Source organism: Salvia miltiorrhiza, chromosome 8 (assembly GCF_028751815.1).
Source record: "Salvia miltiorrhiza cultivar Shanhuang (shh) chromosome 8, IMPLAD_Smil_shh, whole genome shotgun sequence".
Lineage (NCBI taxonomy): Eukaryota > Viridiplantae > Streptophyta > Magnoliopsida > Lamiales > Lamiaceae > Salvia > Salvia miltiorrhiza.
In genome coordinates this window covers 36,639,724-36,651,437 of record NC_080394.1, presented here as the reverse complement: position 1 = coordinate 36,651,437, position 11,714 = coordinate 36,639,724, and positions in this window count along the sequence as shown.

Here is an 11,714-nt window from a genome sequence, read left to right as displayed (position 1 = left end):
CCTCTCTACGTGCTGCCATATTGTCTTCATTCTCTAACTCCATACCCTCTAGCACCTCAAACCGATTTCTGTTTTCCACAGAAATCTTCCCAACAGTAACTTCACGTCTGGGCGAAGACTCCTCATGATTATCCAGCTTAGCAGCACAAGTCACTGCAATCGCGTGCTGTCGAGAACGGCTCCTAATTTTCTTCCATTGTCGAGATCTATTGCTATGCTTCCTGCCCCCGCAAACTATTATCCTGTACTTTCTGTTTAGTCGGAGAGGCAGGCTCTATGCCCGATTTCCTGCAGTCATCAGTGGCATGGCCAATCGCAGAACAAAGACTACAGAAGTATGGCAAATTCTCATATCCAAACTCAATTTCATAAATATCATCATCACATTTAACATCAATAAACTCAGGAATTTCCAGGGCCACATTCATCTCAACTAACACCCTAGCAAAATAACCAACTGAAGCCCTAGCAGACATGCCATCAACGAGAATAGGAGTGCCAACATGCCTAGCTATACCAGAGAGAACTTCAGGATGCCAAAACTCATGCGGGAGATTAAAGATACGGACCCAAACCTGAGCAGTAGAAGAAACAATCTTGTTCGGATTGAAGTTGGGAGTCCATGCCTGAAGAAAAAGGATCCCCACATGAAGACGCCAAGCGGATTTTGCAAAAGCCAAAGCATAATCCTCAGGTGACGAGAACTTCAAAGTAAAATATCCCTTGCCTAGAGGGATAACCTGCCATGGAGACGACGTTTTCCAGAGGATAGAGAGCTCAGTAAAAAGATCAGCCGCAAATCTCGGCGTATCGCCTTTGCGAAGGAAAACCCTCCCATGAATGGCATGCTGAAAGGCTTTGATTTGCCGTTGACGGAAGGCTGAGGAGATAGAAAGACACGGCCTGTCGCCCACCATTGCGGGTTTCAGCACCGCAAAATCATGAGCAGGGACGTCTGCGAGACACCCCGGAGATTGCCTAAGAGTCTCGACAAGCGACTTCACGGGAGAAGTACCGGACGAACATCGGGCTTCTCCACCTCGGCCTGGCTCCAAAAGCAAACGCAGCTGCTCCGGCTGCCCCGAACGAAGAAGGCCGATGTCGCAGTAAGAGGAGGAATGATCCCGCGAATACGAGGTAGTGACGGAGTCCGCGAACGGCGACAAAGAACTGCCCACTGACGAAGAAGGCATCGCCATGCTGTTGTCAAAACACTGGCCTGCACCAGTTACCGTCATAAGCGAAACAGCCTTGGGAACCCTCGTCTCCAAAACCGACGTCGAGACAAGAACCTTGGCTGCGACAGACTCGGAAAGAGACGGAGGAGGGGGCGCGTCCATGATCGGATCCCTAGACCCCACCGTGGGTGCAGCCGCCCCTGCGACCAAGGCCGAACTAACAGCACACCAAGGTTGCGCCGCCAGGCCCATGGACGAGGCCCTAGTCGCCGCCATAATAATATCAGACGCTGGAACTTCCGGGAACAGGGAGCAGTTACGGGAGAAGTTGAAGCCAATAGGCAAAGCATCGTCGGAAGAGAGATCCACAAGAGAGCATGGAGCCGGAACCGGATCAAAAGTTTTAGGGTTAAACAGCGGTGGCTGGAGGGAAACCTTAGGCAGAACGGTGGTGTGTAACGGAGAAAAATCGGAGGACGATAGGGTCGCCATAACGCCGGCCGGAGAAGGCCACAGCCGGCTGGCCAGAGCCACCCGAGCCGCCTAGGCGGCGGCCGAGAGAATCCCTTGATAGAGGGAGCCAAGGGTTTTCATCCGCCGAACTCTCAATTGTTTAGCTAATTTACCAAACTCCTTTCTTGGAAAAAAGAATGATACTTTGCCACCTTCAAGGCAAGACCAGGCTGCTCGTGATTTAGCATTGTTGTGTGTATTAAAAGTGGTGAAAATATGTTATAATTAATGTTGGAGTTAATTTTTACTCTATAATAAACTCACGTTTATGCATTGTTTTAGATGGAGTTGTTTTGCCTTTCTCCACATTTTGTGTAGGTGTTTTGACCGAGCCATTTCTGGAAGGGTGAGAGCTAAAGAAAAAAGATAAAGGTGAGAGAGAAGAAGTGGTTAAGCAGTTCCTAAAGGTAAGGGAGAAGTGGTCTTTGTGGACTAACCTCAACAACCTATACCACCACTCTCTCATATACCTATCCACGACTTCCAAGCCTTGGAGAGCAAGTTGGTGATGCCTATAAATGCCAAGGAAGAGCTCCTAGTCAGAACCAGAGCTTACAGAGAGAAATCAAGCCATGTAGGGCAATTGTGTACGAGTGTGATTCTGTATGTCGGGATGACATCAGAGTCAACACCCGTTGTTTTATTTTGTAAGGTTTCGGAGTATTACTCTTGAACCGAGTTTTGTTTTTTAATGAGAGTGTCGTTTGTTCAATACCTAGAGTCTTGTAAAGGTATTGAACGTGAGTTGTTCATTCTCCCTTTAGTCATTTTGCTATGAGGCATCTTCAAGTTATATATTTTATAACTTGAAGAATTTTTGTGTCTCCTTGTGTCTTCTCTCCCATTCTTATTTATTTCCGCTGCTGTTTACTCTGTGTTGTTGTGCGTGCTGTTCCAACACTCTGCACAACATTTTTGATCCAGACGAAGCAACACTATCAATTAATATTGGGAGTTGTGGAAAAGTAAGTAATTATGGGGTATAGTTCAAAAATAGGTAGGAAATTTTTTTGTGGACATCCTAAAAAGAAAAGATATGAAATTCTTTCGTAGACGGAGGGAGTACAACTTAGCTTAAATAATATGAATTGGGTGAGATTAGTAATGTATTTTAGTGTTTCATAGATCAAGATTAAAATTTAGATAATACTCCATCCGTCTCACAAAAACATGAACATTTGCCCATTTTGGGGCGCCTGACAAAAGCATGAACATTTATATTTTGGTACACTACCCCACCACAATCCCTTTACTTTTCATCTCTACTTTTCATAAAGTAGGATCTATTTTTCACTCACAATACACTTTTCTCTAATATTTCTTAAAACTCGTGCCACTTACAAATTTTCATATTTTTGTGAGACAAAGGGAGTATGAATTAGTTGTTTGATAGTTTAGATTAGATACTGAAATTACTATTTTAACCTTCTATGAAATTAAAGAATAAAACAAGTTTGGTAGAAGTCTGCTATAGAATTTTTCGGTGTCTTCATTCTTCAACCCCAACCATCCTGCGCCCCCACCTAATGGCGTAGCACCGCCTCCCCCCTCCAGCGCCGCTCCGGCCCACCGCTAAAAATAATCGGCGCAGGCCGCTTCCCTCTCTGAAGCGCCGACTTGCCCCACCGCCAAGAAGATTCAGCCCTGCGTTGTCTCCTTCCCTCCAGCGCCACCCCGCCAACAAGAATTGGTGCAGCGCCGCCGTCTCCCTCCCCTGCAAAACCCCCCAAAAAAAACAACCCATCTCCTTCCACTTCCCATTCCCCGTCAAAATTCAAGATTCAGCCGCAGCGTCGCCTCCCCTCCCTTCTCTCACCTTTCTTCCCAATTTCTCCATTTTTTCTGGCCGATTTGAAGTTGAGGTTTTCTTGTCAATTTTCCCAAACACACAAGAACCCATTTTCATTTAGAAATAAGGAAATATATGATCATTCGACTCTTGTTTGTGGCGGCTTTCGCTGCTGTTTGTCAGAGTGGAGTTGGACCTTGGGGACTAGGGATTTAAAGGAAGGCGCCAGCGACTTCGCCGTCGCTAAGGGAAGAGGCAATGCAGAGAGCTCCGTCGACCAGAGAGAGAGAGAGAGAAGTCGAGGGAGAAGGGGACGACCGGTGGTTGCTCTCGGAGGGAAGGGGGCGGTGCCGCCTGTGCGTGTGAGTGATTCTGATTTGGTGTTGTGTGCGTGATTCTCCATAAAGAGGAAGAAGAAACGAGGAAGATGGAGAGAGATGAATTGGGGAAAATTTTGTGAAAGAAAATTAAACTTGTAACTCCTAACTAGGGGGTCCCCTCGGTTGTGTATACACGATGGAACAGTGATTTAGGATCGGGCCAGGCGTTCAACAAGGGCTTCCTATTTTATTTTAGGGCAAATGTGCAGATTACCCCCTGAACTTGACATCCCTAGAGCTTTGACCACCCCCATCCCCAGACTCGATCTAGTTGCATGGACCTCCCTGAACTCTCGAAATAAAGGGGCATTCAAACCCAGCGCGTTAAACGGCTGTTAGACGTCATCTGATTTAATTTTTTTTCTTTATTTCAAGCGAACCCCACCATAAAAATCAAATACGTCACAACACCTCTTCTTCCTCATATTTCACCGCCGCCGTTGACCCTTAAGCTCCGGCAATGCTACTCCTTCTCTCCGACGTGGGTCGACGCCCTTATCCTCTCTATTTCTCACCAAATACACACCTTCAAGTGCGGTCTGGAGTTTCCCTTCTTTCCGCTTTTGAAACTCCTCTGCCGCCTCCTATGGAAGAACGGCGAACAACTGCTTGTCATCATTTCGCCTAAGTCGAACGCTCCCCCACACTTCCCCTCTCTCAATCCACTCCTCTCTCTAAAATCCTCTGAAGAAGACGGAGATGAAAAGCCCTAATTCCCCCGAAAACCGTTGTCGCTTGTTTAGTCCTATTTTGTGACGATTCTATTGATGTTTAGATATGATATATGTTACTCCCTCTGTCGACCAAAGATATGACACAATTTTCTTTTTCATCCGTCCACAAAAAATATACCACGTCCATTTTTAGTAGTAGGGTCCACACCATTCCACTCACATTTAAAGTGTGACCCTTACTCCACTACCAACTTCACTCAGATTTTATTAAAACTCATGCCGAAAGTAAAGTGGCATATCTTTGGTGGACGGAGGGAGTATTATTTTTGGTCTCGTTCACTCAGCAGTTGATTGATTTGAGCTTATGTGCTTATTTTGTTGTTTCAAGATTTGATGCTCTAATTGATTAATTAGTGGACAAATATGGAGTTCGAATTTGGTTGATTGATCTTAAGAAAAATTATATTTCGTCTCGATAAGAGTCTGTAGGCGAAAACGGATCCAAAATCCGACTTGTAACGGGGGAGAACAGGTCAAAACAAAAATAGTTCACGCCCGCGCCCAAGTGCCCGCGGGCATGCGAATTTCCCGCGGTGCGGCCGCGCGATTTCCAGCGCCTAGCGCCACTCAAATGCCCCCGCACCGCGCAACCTTCTCCCATCCACTCCCCGCGGCGCTGGAAACACCCCGTGCCGCGCAACCTTCTCCCATCCGCGCCGCGCACTACGCCAAGCCTTGCGAGCGCTCAAACATCCCGCGCCGCGCAATCCGCCCACGCCCGCGCCCGCTCACTTCCCTTTGACTTTGAGAAAAGTATGTTTTCACTTTGGGGGAGTATATAAAGAGTTGTATTTCTCTTTTGCTAGGTTACACTTACACTTTCCCGGAGGCAGTTCTAGCTATCGTTTCAGACACCAGAATTCCTAGTTAGAGTTATTGCTTCTATTTTAATCCTTACGCCTAGAGTAATTCAGTAGTTATAGAGATTTATTTTCCAGTTATCATCATTACTGTTAGTTTCCATTTATTACCTAGATAAAACTCTTAGATATATGATTTCAAATGAACATCGGTTATTGCTTTCCGTATGCTCTTTAGATTAATTCTTATTTATGATTTAGATTGCTGCCTAGATAATTGATGCTCTTATTTAAAAATCCGAGCGTAGAATTACATGTTATGTCATTACTGCTTATTTACATTTGAATTTCGCCTAGATAGTTCTATATGCTTTATTTCAATTACGTGCTAGTTAATGAGAGAGCGTGTCAGACCCAAAATATTGATTAGAGTGTTAGGATTTATTGCTTTCTGTGTGTGACGTGATTGAATGCCCTGTTAAATCTTCCTTGAGAGACGACTTAGGTTAGCTTACCACACTAGGATGACCTCGTACGATTGCGAGTCAATTCCATAGGTGGTTTGGGTTGAGTCAAATTTTGACGCCGTTTCCGGGAAAGATTTTAGGCGTTTTAATTGTGTCACGTTGTTTTCTGTGTTTTTTTTTCTTTATTTTATTTCTTTTGAATCGATCATTTTCTCCTTCTGGTGCGTTTGATCCGTTTGTTAGTGTTGTGCATGCAGTGACGTCGAAGCTTGAAAAGAATTGGCGCCCTACCTTGACAACATCAATCGAACATGCAAGGTGTGTCAAAGCCGGGAGTCCGAGTCCAGTTCAAACGTTTATGTGGAAGAAGATCGTGAACGTGCAGGAAGTCCTTATACCAATCTGGAGAACACTGCAGATACAAACTCTTTTCATTCTGAAGAGTCCAGAGGTGATCAAACAGAAGAAGAAGAAGAAGTGCAATCCAATCATGATAGAGAAGAAATAACAACAGGAAATCTGCAATACATGGGAGATTTTACCCGGCCTGTCATTGAGGCCACGAGTTCAGCTATAGTTCTTCCTACTGCAGTCAGGAACTATAAGTTGACGCCGAACGATTCAAATGTGCTTCCTCTCTTTTACGGGCTACTTAATAATGAAGATGCCCTGAAGTTCATCTGAGATTTCTGCACCCAGGTGCAAAACTTCCCGCTTTTGGATATCATAGAAGATCAGCTGAAGCGTAAGTGTTTCCAGTATGCACTTAAGGATAGGGCAAGAACATGGTTGCTATCCCTGCCGCCAAACTCCATCACTACTTAGGGAGAGGCATGTGAGAAATTTATGCTGAAGTTTTATCCCAATCACAAGGCGCAGGAGATTCGTACACAGATTATGAATTTCATCCAAGGAGCTGATGAGTCGTTCCATGAGGCGTGGGAAAGATTTCAAGAGCTGCTCCGGCAATACCCACAGTATCAGCTGCCTCCTATCATGTTGAGCCAATTTTTCTATGATGGACTGATCCACACAACTCAATTTATGGTGGACAGCACTGCTGACGGAAACATAGCCAAGAAGACAGCTGTAGAGCTCAATCAGATTTTCCAGACTCTAGCTGAGAGTTCCCAACAGAAATCTACCTGTGGACGATGCGTTGAAGCGAGTGCAGTGACACCGAATTTTGAGCTACGAAAGCAGATGGCCAAGATGATGAGGGAGCTGCAACAGCTAAAGATGAGCAAGGCAGAAATTCCTCCTGTCCGAGAGCAGAAAACATAAAGCTGTGGAATCTGTGGTGATTTTGGCCATCGAATTAATGAGTGTCACATAGTGGGAGAATACACACCAGAAGGACAAGCTGAAGTTTATGCTGCTCAAGGATATCCGAGCAGACCCCAATTTGAGCAGAGACCGATATATAATCAAGGCCAACAAAATTTAAATGGCGGTTGGAGGGGTCAACAGAATTCTGGATGGAGAAATCAAGCTCATGGAGGATCAGGATCAAATGAAGGAAATCAGTTTCTCAGACCTCTACAGTAGGTGGGGTATCAGAACTAGCAACAGAATTTTCCTCAGCAGTACAATCAGGGCTTTATCCAGCAAAATAATTTTGAGCTTCAGCAGCAGCAGTACCAACACTCGGGACCATCGTTGGAGGATACGATGCAGACATTTATGCAAGCTAGCAAGCAAGCGATGGAGGCTTAGAGTGCTACCATCAAGCGCCTCGAGACTACTATTGGGCAACTCACGGGGGCTTTGAATCAGCTGCAGCAGCCGTAGCTAATTGGAAAGTCCTCCACTCAGGGCCCACAGCTGCATCAAACTCATGCTATTGAAATTGTCAAAGAAGATATCCCAAGGATCAAGGGATTTGATGTTTTGCCTCACAGAGTGGAGCGTGACAGGGAAGGTTTTTAGCAGGGAAACTCGGGGAAAGACACCATTGAAAAATAAAGAAGCAAAACCGTGGAAGCAATCAAAGCTATCCAATGCCCCAGCAAGCCTCTGCCACCCGTCATTGCTGATCCAACCCAATCACTACCAAAGCAAGAAGATTGCCGAAGCCCGTCGTGAGACTTCGGGTAAATGATATTTGTATTTTCCTATGCCCTGCAATTAAGGTTAGTATTAATAGCAAGTAATAGGGTCGAACCCACAGGGAATCGGTGTATCACAGTACTCGTGTCACATGCTTTATATTTGGTTGCCCGTCTCTGGGCAAAGGTGTCATTTGCCAACCTGTGGCCAAAACAAAATTGAAATCTATCTATGGGCAATATGTAAATGCTAAAATAGAAAACACAAGAAAATAGTCAGTAATAAAAAGAACCCGGTGTGGGCATAGTCTTGGTGTGATATGAGATAATTCTTTCGGTCATAGGTTCAAGGATTTTTCATTGTGCGGTCGCATCTTTGGTTATGGATAGTAGTCAATAGGCTGGGCCCCTTTTTTTACTCGTCACGTGCGCAGCCTACCCCATCCTCATCCGTGCCCTCAATGTGGCTGACGGACCCAAATGACCCATAAGCATGTCTGAAGACATACGATCACCTTTTCCACATTTGCCGCACTATGTGGAACTGGATTTCTCCATTAATGGTTCCACTTGTTGCTTGTAACTTCGTTATGCCCAGAGTGTCACCGTCCGTTTGAAACTCCAGGTTTCCCCAAGTTGTATTAGCATCAGGCCAAATGCTTCGGGAACGTGACTGCACAACTCCTATGCCCGTTTCGACCTCACGAATTATGATTATCCCACATCAACCTTAACTAGCCCATACCGGGTAAATAAACTTAGCTACTCATAAACGTAAATATAAAAGCAAGGTAAGTAAAGAAAAACATACTTGAATTGAAAGTTGTCTAGGCGTAAATCAAACAAAGTACTTGCCGACGCCAACTCTGGTCATAGACAAATAAAATATAAAACTGAAAAGTAAAGTGGCCTGTGGCCGTGTATCTGCCTCACAGTCACTCAACACGTGAACAAAAACTAGGAAAAGCTATTAAAGGAAAGTGGTCGCGTAGGGGGTCGGCCTGGAATAGTACACCGCCGGAGCTCTCCGAGAAGCTTGATGTTGCCTAACTTCCGAATTCACCGAACTCCTTCCTCTGGGCAGGTGCATCCATATTTATAGAGAAGGCATGGGCTAAGGCTTGGCCCAGAACAGGCGGTGGCTGGGCTAGGGTTTGCATGGTTGGTTCTTTCCTTCCATGGTGTGCCCTAGGATCTACAGAGCCTCCGGTATGGCAATGAATCTCGGCTGTGGAAGGAAAGTGGATTTCCTTCCTTTTCTGGACCCGAGGGGCAGATTCTCCCGCCTGTGCCCATTCACTCTAGTTGTGCCTAACTTCAACTTCTCTCTTGGCCTCCTTTCCTTTACCTTCAATCCCTCGGTTTCTGCTCATGTGGCTTCTTCTGGACCTCCTGCCCAAACTCAACTCGATCCCGCGCGGTACTCGATGTGGGCACTGAATGGTCTGTGCCTTTGCGTGCAGTCGGGTACTTGCCTCTTTCACGGAATGGAGCCGGTTTCCTCCTTATGCCTCATGCACACTTCCTGTGCCCAAAACATGCCCTCCCAGGCACAAGCACACACAAAAACATGTAAAAAGACTCGATGTAAACCTAAAAATAGACACAAAAAGAGCACGAAAAATAGGCTCGTCAGAGATCCTGGTAGCTTCATTTTTGGTATTAGTTTAGGTGGACTTGAAGAGGTTTCAGGTATGCTTGATTTGGGTGCGGCAGTCAATTTGATGTCGTTTGATCTTTTTGAGAAGTTGGGCAGGAAGGAAGATGAGTTGAAGTGCACTGATATGAAAATAGAGCTAGCTGATGACTCTAGTAGCAGCCCACGGGGACTTGTGGAAGATGTGGAAGTCATAGTGAGAGGGGTTAGAGTATTACTGGACTTTGTGGTGCTTGACGTGGGCAAAAGGATTTGAGGAAAGAATGGTCATCTCGTTTTGCTCGGCCGGCCTTTTATGGCCACCACTCATACTTGCATTGATGTGGGATCTGGAACGTTGAGTATGGCCGGGTCAGGTAGATCGGTAACATTCTCAGTTTTTTATAAGAAACCTACTACTCCTAATCTTTCTTTGCAGAACTGTTCTTATGTTGAGATTGTTGATGATGTGGATGAGGATCGCATTGTGCAGGAATTTCTTGATAATTTGCAGGATGAAGACAACATTGAGCAAGAATTCCTTGCTAACTTGCAAGGTGAGGTGACCATTGTAGGAGAATCTCTGAAAAAAGTTGCAACACGTAGATGACATAATTCAAGAATTCCTAGCTAACTTGCAAGAGGAAACAGCCATTGAAGAAGAATTTTTGGACATGCTGCAACGTGAGGATGATATAGTGTCGGATTTACAGTGTGCGCTACTGATGGATGAGAAAGAAGAGGGGAGTTTTGAATTTGATTCCCGAAGAGGTGTTGAAGGGAAATCATTTGATGCTATGAGGACTGGATGTGCATTAAAAGGACCCACAACTGCATTGAAAGATGATGTATTGACACATGCACTAAGGCACAGCCCCGTTCCGGACTTTTCATGGGCCCTAGGCAGAATGAGAAAAAAAGGCCCCTTTAACTGCATACAATTGTGTGTTTGTGGGCCATCTTTTTCAAAGGAATAAGATTAGAGTCTTTGGGCTTGTATTGCAAATTTTTTATTGATTGGGGCCCAATATATGACTAAAAAGTCTTATTTATATAAACTAATAACAATAAAAATAAAAAAATTGGGGCCCCATTTGGCCCTGGGCCCTAGGCGGTCGCACCCCTCGCCTATGCCCAGGGCTGGCCCTGTAAGGCAGCTGAAGCTTCAAGTAGACTTTGGTTAAGGGTTCCTTTTAGTCGGGCTAGCGATGTTAAAACTAGCGCTGCATGGGTGGCAAAACCTATGTTTTTCTTGGTTTCCTTTGCTCTGTTTTTCTTTTGCTTTGCTTGATTTTTGTTTTGGTTGTGTCCTTGGTGTCTGGTGCAAGTTCTGTACTTTTGGGATTGACATCTTGTGTGAATGAGAAGCATGCGTGGCAATGTGGAACTCCATGGCTCACCTCCTTGATTGATATTTCAAGGAAGTGTTTCTCTTACACTCTTATTTGAGGCAGTGTTTTGTTCTAAGTGTGGGGGGAAGCCCTGTTTTTCTTGATTTGTGGTAAATGCAGAAGAGTTATTTGTGAGCTTTATTGGTGGGGCATATGGTCCCCTTGCATTTAGTGAATGCTTGAAATTGAGCTTGTCTTAATTGATCTTTTTGAAGATGTGGTTCTCAATGTGATATTCGGGTTTGTGTTGTTGGTGGTTATTCTTATTTTTCTCTTATGCGTTTCTCTTGTTTGGTGTGATGGATTTAAAGTTTTTGTTGCAACACTTTTGTAAGCAATTGAGACGTGATTTATTCGGTAGAAGCTAGAGGGAGTATTGTCAGTGTGATTGCCTACGATCTTATCTTGATATTATGAAGTTGTGAGAATCTTTAAACTTTAGGTTATGTTGGGACACAAAAAGATATCCAACCTCATGATTTTGATGATCCAAAACTATTAGAAAACTTCCCTTACTTGTATTTATCTTATGGACTTAAGTGTTTTAGTCCTCACTAGTTTAGACTGAAGCGGCAAAGACTAAAGACCTTTTTTTGAAGATTGAAGACTGAAGGCAGCATAACTGAAGCGTATTGAACTGAACTACCGAAGGACGCATCCTAACTGAAAACCATCAGTCACCAGTCAGAGATACTCATGCAATTCATGTCACAGTTGAACTGGAGTTCAAATCAAGTACTAGTCGACACTCCACATCGATCTGAAGTAAAGAGTATCA